Here is an 8,853-nt window from a genome sequence, read left to right as displayed (position 1 = left end):
GACTGAGCCCGTGGAACGTGCCCCGCCAAGTATGGGTCCTTGGCTTCACGCAGGAAAGCATTCAAGTGTGAGCCACAGTTGAGTAAGGGTAGATTTATTTAGAGAGATACATACTGCATAGAGTGTAAGGCAAGAGAAAGGCAAGGAAAGAGGTGTGGGAATTGGGTGCTCAGGTTAAAGTGAAAGTAGGTACACACTCCATAGAGAGAGTGCGTGCAGTCCCCCTGAAGAGGAGGGAGCAGAAAAGGCCACTAGGTGTGGTGTTGTTAGTTTTTATGGTCTCAGTAGCTTCACAGGCCTACAAGTGGGACCATTCCAACTGCCCTGGGGAAGGGACTGGGATTACGAGGAATTGGGCCACCGCCCATCCTTTGGCCTTTTGCGGTTATCCTTAGGGCAGTCATGGCGCCTGTGGGCATGTTGTTTATCATGCTGTTACAATCAGCATATAATGAAGCTCAAGGTCTACTTGAGGTTAAACCTCTTAATCCTTATGGCCAATAAGGGAGTTGAATCTTCCACCATTTTGGTGTTAAATTCCTGTCATTCTTTGGGTGGCTGTGCCCTGCCCCCTTCCCTCCTGTCTCATAGTGACAGAATCCTTCACTCATGGGTTTGGTTTGAGGGTGTTCTGAGAAAGAACCTGACGTGATTAGAGTTCCATTGCAGTTAGTCCCTGTGGCCACATGGTGTCACTGTTGAAACTCTGTCCTGTGTAGCCTTTTGGACACAAAACTCCCTGTAAGGTTTCAGATTCTTAGACAGCCAACATAGGAATTCAACCTTGGATTCCAAAGTTAACAGTTTACAACAATTCGGCCACCATTTCCAAAAGATCAATACCTTCAGGTTCTGACTGGATTCCAGAAGACTTCCGACCTGAGCCACATGCTGCCGTCGGAATCAGCCTGGTCCCTGCAAACCCTTAGGGTTGGGGTTGGGAACCACAACTGGGGCAAAAACTACGGAACGTGCATTGAGGCATCCAGCATTTACCAAGCTAAGAAATGTTCACGGCTTACATCATTTCATTTAGGAGGAGATCACACCTTATGAAAAGGATATGTTACTGAAGATCTCGGATAATTCAAGACTTACATAATTTGACACTATTTTTCCAGAAGAATAACTGTGAAAAGTAGAGAGAGGAGTCTTGAACCACTGTAGAATAGTTTTGTCTTTGTGCTGTTTTTCAAATTTACTGAACACTAGAAATCTCATGTTTCACACAGTGGGAAATCCTCAGTTAAGGTCTTGGTATGTCATGACAGTTACTCGAGGTTTTTCATGGTGTTTTATCATGTCTAACTTACGTTACGTTATTGACTTCGGAGAGTGTTTTTTTGGCACTAACCCTACTATTTAATGAACTCTAAGGTAGTCTCTTTCTAGGATACAGAAAATATTTTGAATGATAACATTGAATATTAGCATAACGGCACAGTAGTCATTAATGTTGCTACCAAAAGTTACGGTGCACAGAAACAACAGTTTGATTCACGACAGAAACGTTGATGGAGGTTTTTCACTTTTGCAGGCTCACATGATGCAGATTTGTGGCAACACTTGTAAACAGCCTGCAGAGCACTGGGCACACCAATTTTTAAATCATGCAAACTTGATGACTCAAACTTGATGACTTTTTTTTTTAATTTAGGAATACTTACAGTTTTCCAAATTTGCATAACTCAAATTTACATAATATATGATAACACTGGGCCATTATTATCCCCTTTTTTGTTGATGGAAAACGAAGCTTTAGAGAACAATCAATCTACCCCTTCAAGGTCTTATAGCTGATGAACAGTGGAGATGGGATTAGACCCCAGTGCTTAGGAACCTAGATTCCATTCTTCTCAAGGTAATTTTATTTCAGAGAACTTCCTGTTGTTCTTTGTCCTTAGCCTTGATTGAAATTATACTCTCCCATTTCCAGAATTTCACCACAATTTTGAATCTTCAGAAGAGATGTTGGGGAAATAGGAATTCTCCTTATCCCAGAAAAACCCTTATGCAAATTGGGACACTTCTTTCACGCTGACCTTGGGCTACCAGGGACCTCAGGGAGGGCCGTGGGCGTATATGTTATTTCCTTCCTCAGGACAGGGGCTGCCTGCCATTTGGATGACTGAGAGCAACGTGTCAACTGACTTCTTCAAACTGATGCTTCAAATAACCCCAACAAAAATCTAGACTTTTATGTATTTCTCTCATTGCATATTTAACCTTGTCTTGGCTAGCAACTTAGCACACACACACACACACACTCATATAGGTAGATATAAGTGTATACAAACACACATATGTGCACATGTGTACATGCATACACTGTCACAAGAGTCACAGATATACACATATACCCACATTGACACACTTGTACAAAAACACACACACACCAGCCTCTGGAAGTCTGTGCCAGAGTCAGGGCAAGTTTTACATCCAGCCTCAGCTCCAAGCCCTGAGGAGGGCCTCCCAGGCACGGAGGAGCAGGGAACACTCTCCCAAGGGAAGAATCTCAGAGCCAGTCAGCACTAATTATAAGCCGACGACTAGGTTCATCCATCATCCTGGAGTGACAGGCTGGCTGGGGAGCCCACCTCCCGGCCTCCCAGCCCCCCGCCCCCATTCCACTCCATTTCTCCTTGAGTGACCGCACAGATTGGCTCCACAGAGCAAGGGGTTCGCTCTGGCTCAATGGTCAGCCTTCTGCTCGTCTCTCTGCAGTCTGAGAGCTCACGCAAAGCTTCCTACCCCCTCCCTTGCATAAGCCCTGTTCAGTCGGGCTTTTACCATGTGCCCCACACTGGGCTTCATTTGCAGTATTTCACTGGAACTTTGCAAAAAGCCTGTGACTCGGTATGTTTTGCCAGATTTGCAAATGAAGCAAAGCAGCCTCTAAGGAATGATTTGCTCAGGGTCACCCCGCTGGGAAGGTGAGAGATGCTATTCACATCAGGTTCTGCAGTCTGCATATCCCAGGACCCCAGTGCTTCTCCCACCCCCCCCACCCCCGCCCCACCTCCACGTGGCTGACTCCCCAGCTCACCAGCTCAGGTTTGAAGCGCCTGCGCGCTGCTGAGCATTTCCTCCTGGAAAACCCCACTGGCACTTCCACGTCTCCTCTCAGTTTAAGAGCCAAAGTCTGAAAGAGTCCCACAGTGGGAGACCAAAGACTAGCCCCAGGGGCCAAAGGTCAGGGGCTGAGCAGAAAACGCACAGTGACAGCCAGGGTGAGAGGAGTGGGGAGCCGGAGGATGGCCTCACTGTGGCAATGAGACAGGAGGGAGGGGGGCAGGGCACAGCCACTCAAGGAATGACAGCAATTTAACACCAAAATGGTGGAAGATTCAACTCCCAGTTGGCCTTAAAGATTAAGAGGTTTGACTTCTAGTAGACGTTGAGCTTCATTATATGCTGATTGTAACAGCATGATAAACAACATGCCCACAGGCGCCATGACAGTCCCAAGGTGGCCCAATTCCTGGGAATCCCAGCCCCTTCCCCAGGGCAGTTGGAATGGTCCCACTTGTAGGCCTTCGAAGCTACTGAGACCATAAAAACTGGCAACACCACACCTAGCAGTGCTTTTTTTAGTCCCTCTTCTGGGACGGCCCGCACTCTGTCTATGGAGTGTGTACCTACTTTTACTTTAACCTGAGCACCCAATTCCCACACCTCTTTCCTTGCCTTTCTCTTGCCTTACACTCTATGCACTGTGTATCTTTCTAAATAAATCTACCTTTACTCACCGGTGGCTCACACTTGAATGCTTTCCTGTGTGAAGCCAAGGACCCACACTTGGCGGGGCATGTTCCAGGGCCTCAACCAAAGACTGGGACATGGCCCTCTTCACGCCCCACATCCGTTTTCCTGCATCAGACACAGGGTGCCTGACTGGTGGCTGCTCCAGGGTACAGCATCAGAGCCAGCTCCCGCTCTGTGTACAGTCAGACTGTCAGCCCTGGATCCCCAGCCCCTGCTCATCTGTGCTATGTGGGGACTGGGTACCCTGGAGGTGTCCCTGGGCCCTTTCAGAGGGAGAAGCCTGGGCAGTGTGGGGCTCAGAATAAATCTGTCTCCCGGCCAAAATAATTTTGAAAACCCCCTGGAAGGCAGGTCAGGGACCATGTCTTTCTGTCATTACCCTCAGCTTCAGCCTGGCACCTACTGAGTTTGCGCTCTGTACATATTGGCTAAAACAAAACAAAGAGAAGCAAAAAAAAAGTCTTTCTGAATCCCGTCCACTTATTTAAATGTTGTTATTCTTCTGAGTCCAGTGTAAACTCTCACCCCCTGAGTAGTGTCCTCTGCTCTTCCCAGCCAGTAGCCCCTCCCCATCCCCTGGACACCATGCTGAGCAGACACTACCTTGTATGATCCATATCACGTTCATGAGTTGTGTCTTTTCACTCCGGCTACTAGGAAGCTCCTTGGGAAGCTGATTCAGTCTGTGCTTCTTTGACACCATCTATGCCTAGAAACGCACAGCAAAGGCTTTTGATTGAAAGTGTGCAACCTCCCAATTCAGGTTAAGATCATATTTTATAATGGTGACCCTGATGTTATTCTTATTTTCCTTGTCTCCTCAGGAAATCACTGGAGGAAGGAACACCAAAGCCTAGCTTCTCGCAGTTACTGTCAGCTAGGGTTTTGCCTCATTAGAGAGCCCCCTCTCAACAAGGGAACTACATACACATTTGTGTTGGTGGCCTTTCCTCCTCACTGCTGCCCCAGGCCTCTGACCCTCGGGGTCAGGATTTAAGACTTACGGATGGATGGCCTCAGTCAGGACTGCGGGATGGTTCTGCCCCCGTCCTGTAAGTAAACATCTGGAGTCTGGAATTTTAGCGGCTCTAGGACTCAGCAATGTGCTGGCTCTGCAGATTGTCTTTCCTTATCTATTCAAATGGGCCACCTGAAAAGAATCTATATTCTGTTGCTGTCCTGGAGCATCTTTTCCCTTTCCCTAATTCACATGTTGTATCTATGGAACTCCCAGACTCAGCTGCCTTATTTGTTTCCACCTAAAATGTTTAACCTAACAGTTATTTGCATACAGGGAATGAAAAACAAACCAGTCAACCATGAAGTTCCCCACCAAAGGGCATTGAAAGAAAGGAGAGAACTAGGCGGATACTAACTAGGCTGATACTAACTAGGCTGATGGGAAGCACCATTCTTGCAGCCTCATTCACAGAGCCAAGAGGTGGAAGCAATCTAAACAGCCATTGGATGAAGGATCATGAAAATGTGGCAGATCCGTATCATGGAACATTATTCAGCTTTTAAAAAGATCAGGAAATTCTGCCGTATGCTACAATGTGGATGAAGCTCGAGAACATTATGCTAAGTGAGATAAGCCAGTCACAAGAAGACAATACTGTGTGGGTCCATTGATATGAGGTATCTGAAGTAGTCAAACCCTTAGAGAGTAGTGTGGTGGTTGCCAGGGGTCGGAGGGAGAAGAAGCGGGGGATTTGCTATTCGATAGGCGTAGGGTTTCAGTTTTGCAGGATGCATAAGTTCTAGAAATCTGTTGCACAACAGTGTGTGTAGGGTTAACACTACTGTGCTATACACTAAAAATGGTGCAAAGGGTAATCGTATGTTGTATTTTTTTATTATTAGGAAAAAAAAGAGAAAACCTACCATTCACAGGCACCAACTCAGTCCCTGGGGTTTCCCAGGAGTAAGATACTCACCGTAAGTTTGTACGATGGGTATTGTTTTCCTCGCTTGCTTAAAGGAAGAGGGGAGACATCCAGAGACATATTTGAACCTGAAGCCATGCTTTCTAACCACTGCTCAGACTCATCCACTTTCAAGTGGGATTGGGCTGGTGACCATCACTCCACAGATGAGAGCAGTAAGTGGAGGGCATGAGTTAAGAGAAGTTTTTCTGGTTTTGCAAGGCTGGACTTTCCATGTCAAACCACCTCCCCACCGATGTCAACAGTCTCCCCCACTTCTTCCTTTGTAATAGAAGGCCTGATTTTCAGCTGGTTACTTGGCCACCTGAAATAAAGACTTCCTTCCTTGAAGTTAGCTGTGGCCATGGGACTCAATTCTGGCTAACGGGATGTGAGGAGGCATATTATAGGTAACTTCTGGAAAGTATCATTAAAAAAGGGGGCACACCCTTCTTCAGGCCTTTTTCCACCCTTCTACTGGCTGGAATAGAATATGATGACTGGCTGGAGCCTGAGTGGCCATCTTGGGTCATGAGGTAGAAATTAATATTAACTGATAACCCAAACCATAGCATATCATCATGTGAGGCCCTTGCACACAATGGGTGCATCTGATTTATTGATGCTGCGTGTGTTGCTCATGAGAGAACTCTGAAGTCATCCCTTTGTCATGATATGTCTAGTAGGACACAGATCCTTCAGTGTTTATGGTTGGATAGAATTATAAGATACCAAGCAACTATAAAGAAAGTATAGAGGTTCTGAAGACAAACATTTACAAATGAGAAGCCAAGATCATTGACTGCTCCTGTTTTCCCATTCATTCATTCATTCAACAGACATAAATTGAGTGCTTACTTTGTGTTAAACACTGCTTTAGCACTGGAAATAAAGTGTTAAACCAGGCAGAGTCCTTGTCCACTGAGATCACGCACTTTTATGGACTGGCAATGTCTTCTACCTCCCAGCATGTGAAAAGAAATACCTTAGTATATGTGGGAGGTGGGGCGGGGGGAACAACTGAAATGTGGGTGGAATTTTGAAATGTGGCCAAAGAGAAGTAATTTTCTCTTGCCCTAGATTCCCTCAGAATGTCCATTTTGGAACAACATAGGAGGCATTCCTATGTCTTGTTCTGGCTTGTCCTGAGGGTGGGGGTTGAGTCAGTGCTACAATATGAAATCAATAAACTCACTTACGAATCCACCAAGCGAGCCAGTTCTTTAACTTTCTCTAGGGTCCCAAAGGGCCCCAGCTACCAAAAAGGATTCCTGGCATTAGTACTGGCAAATGTGGTAAATTTACCAGTGGGGACCCATATTTTCTAAACCAAAATCATGGCATAAGGTCTGAGAAATCCCTATCCTTATGGGGGTCCACTGAAACTGAAAAGTTTTGAAATCAGAACTCTCCCCAGATATAATTTGGAACATATGACATTGTATTATACTAGGTAGGCCATCACCCTAAAATGCTTTTGCAGCTAGAAGTTTATAAATCTGGCAGCTCATTACAACACTACCCACCATAGTCAAGATGTGGAAGCAACCTAAATGTCCATCGACAATGAATGGATAAAGAAAATGTGGTCAATACATACAAGGGAATATTACTCAGCCTTAAAAAAAGAAGGAAATTCTGCAATATGTGAAAACATGGGAGAATCTTGAGGATATTTTAGCCTGAAATTAGCCTGACACAGAAAGACAAGTATTGCGTGATTTCCATTTATTTGAGGTATTGAAAATAGTAAAGCTCTTAGAATCAAAGAATGGAATGGTGGCTGCCAAGGGCTAGAGGGAAAAAGAAATGAAAAATTACTAGTCAACCAGCATAAAGTTTCAGTTAATCAAGATGAGTAAATTCTGGCGGTCCACTGCACAACATTGTACTTATTGTCAAAGAGGCTGTATTGTACACTTGAAACACTTGAAAAATCTGGGAAGAGGTTAGATCTCATGTTGTTTGTTAAGTATTCTTACCACAATAAAGTCAATTTTAAAAATAATAAATCTAGTCATGAACTAACAATATATTACACACAAATCTAGGCATTCTGATTGTTGCTCCAGAGAAACTTTCATTCTGTCCGGGGAGATATAACAAGGAAAAATAAAAAGGCACCATCTCTGCCCTCAGGGAGGCTCTTGGCCTTGGGAAGTCAGACGTAAACTAACCTTAGCTGCACAAGGCAGAAGGTGCGAAAAGAAAGGAAGGAAGGGTTAAGTTTGGAAGGCATTGAATGCTGAGCGAAGACGTTAGGAACGTAGTTTCTCTAAGTAGGTCTAACCTGGGGAAGATGAGAAGATATGTTGTCAAGTGGGCACGATCGTTAGAAAACAGACTCCAGATGGTTCACGATCTTGAAATGTAACCAAAACACAACCTGTAGATTTTTCTAGAAAGAGTTACCTTACCCATAGATTTCATCTTTTTTTTTTTTTAAATGTCCATAACCCAGTGAAGGTTAGAAAGCATTGTCTAGGCACTAGGGAGCTATCACACTTTGGGGCGGATGAATGATCTGAGGTTTGTGTTGTGGGCTCACATTCTGACACAGTGGAGGTTGGATGGAAAGTTTTTCAGAGGATGATACGAAACCCCACGGTGGATATTAAACTGGCAGGGAATGGAGAAAACAGGACACGGCTGAGATGTAGAATGCACAGGATTTAGGGTGGCATAGGGAAAGAAAGATAAAGACTAGAATTATGATTGGAACTCTAAATAAAAAGATGTAAAGGAGATTATGCCTGACTTTCAAATGATACGATTTCTTTTAATCTGCCTTAGAGACAGAAGGAATATTTTCTCAAATCCAGCCCAAGGTGCCTTCCAAAAGACATTGTCACCAGGCAGTTTGCTAGAATTTCATTTTGTCCGTGGATGTTTTGATATGAGAGATATATTATTCTCATCCTCTAAATTATGTGATTCACGTCCAGAAATTCTGTAAGATTCTAATGGCTTGGAGAAAAACCTAGTTACTTGTTTAGCTATAGTTAAGATTATGTTTCCTTCAGTCACCTTAGAGCCTCCCTCATCTTTGCAAAGCAAAAGTTCTCTCCTGTGTTGATAGAATCAACCCATGTTGCATGGGCTATTCCAACTTCCACAGCAGATAAGGAAGGGCAAAGATGATGTCCAGGTTTTCACCCTAAGC

This window comes from Camelus bactrianus, chromosome 10 (genome assembly GCF_048773025.1).
Source record: "Camelus bactrianus isolate YW-2024 breed Bactrian camel chromosome 10, ASM4877302v1, whole genome shotgun sequence".
NCBI classification, from domain to species: Eukaryota; Metazoa; Chordata; class Mammalia; order Artiodactyla; family Camelidae; genus Camelus; species Camelus bactrianus.
This window is presented reverse-complemented; position numbering follows the sequence as displayed.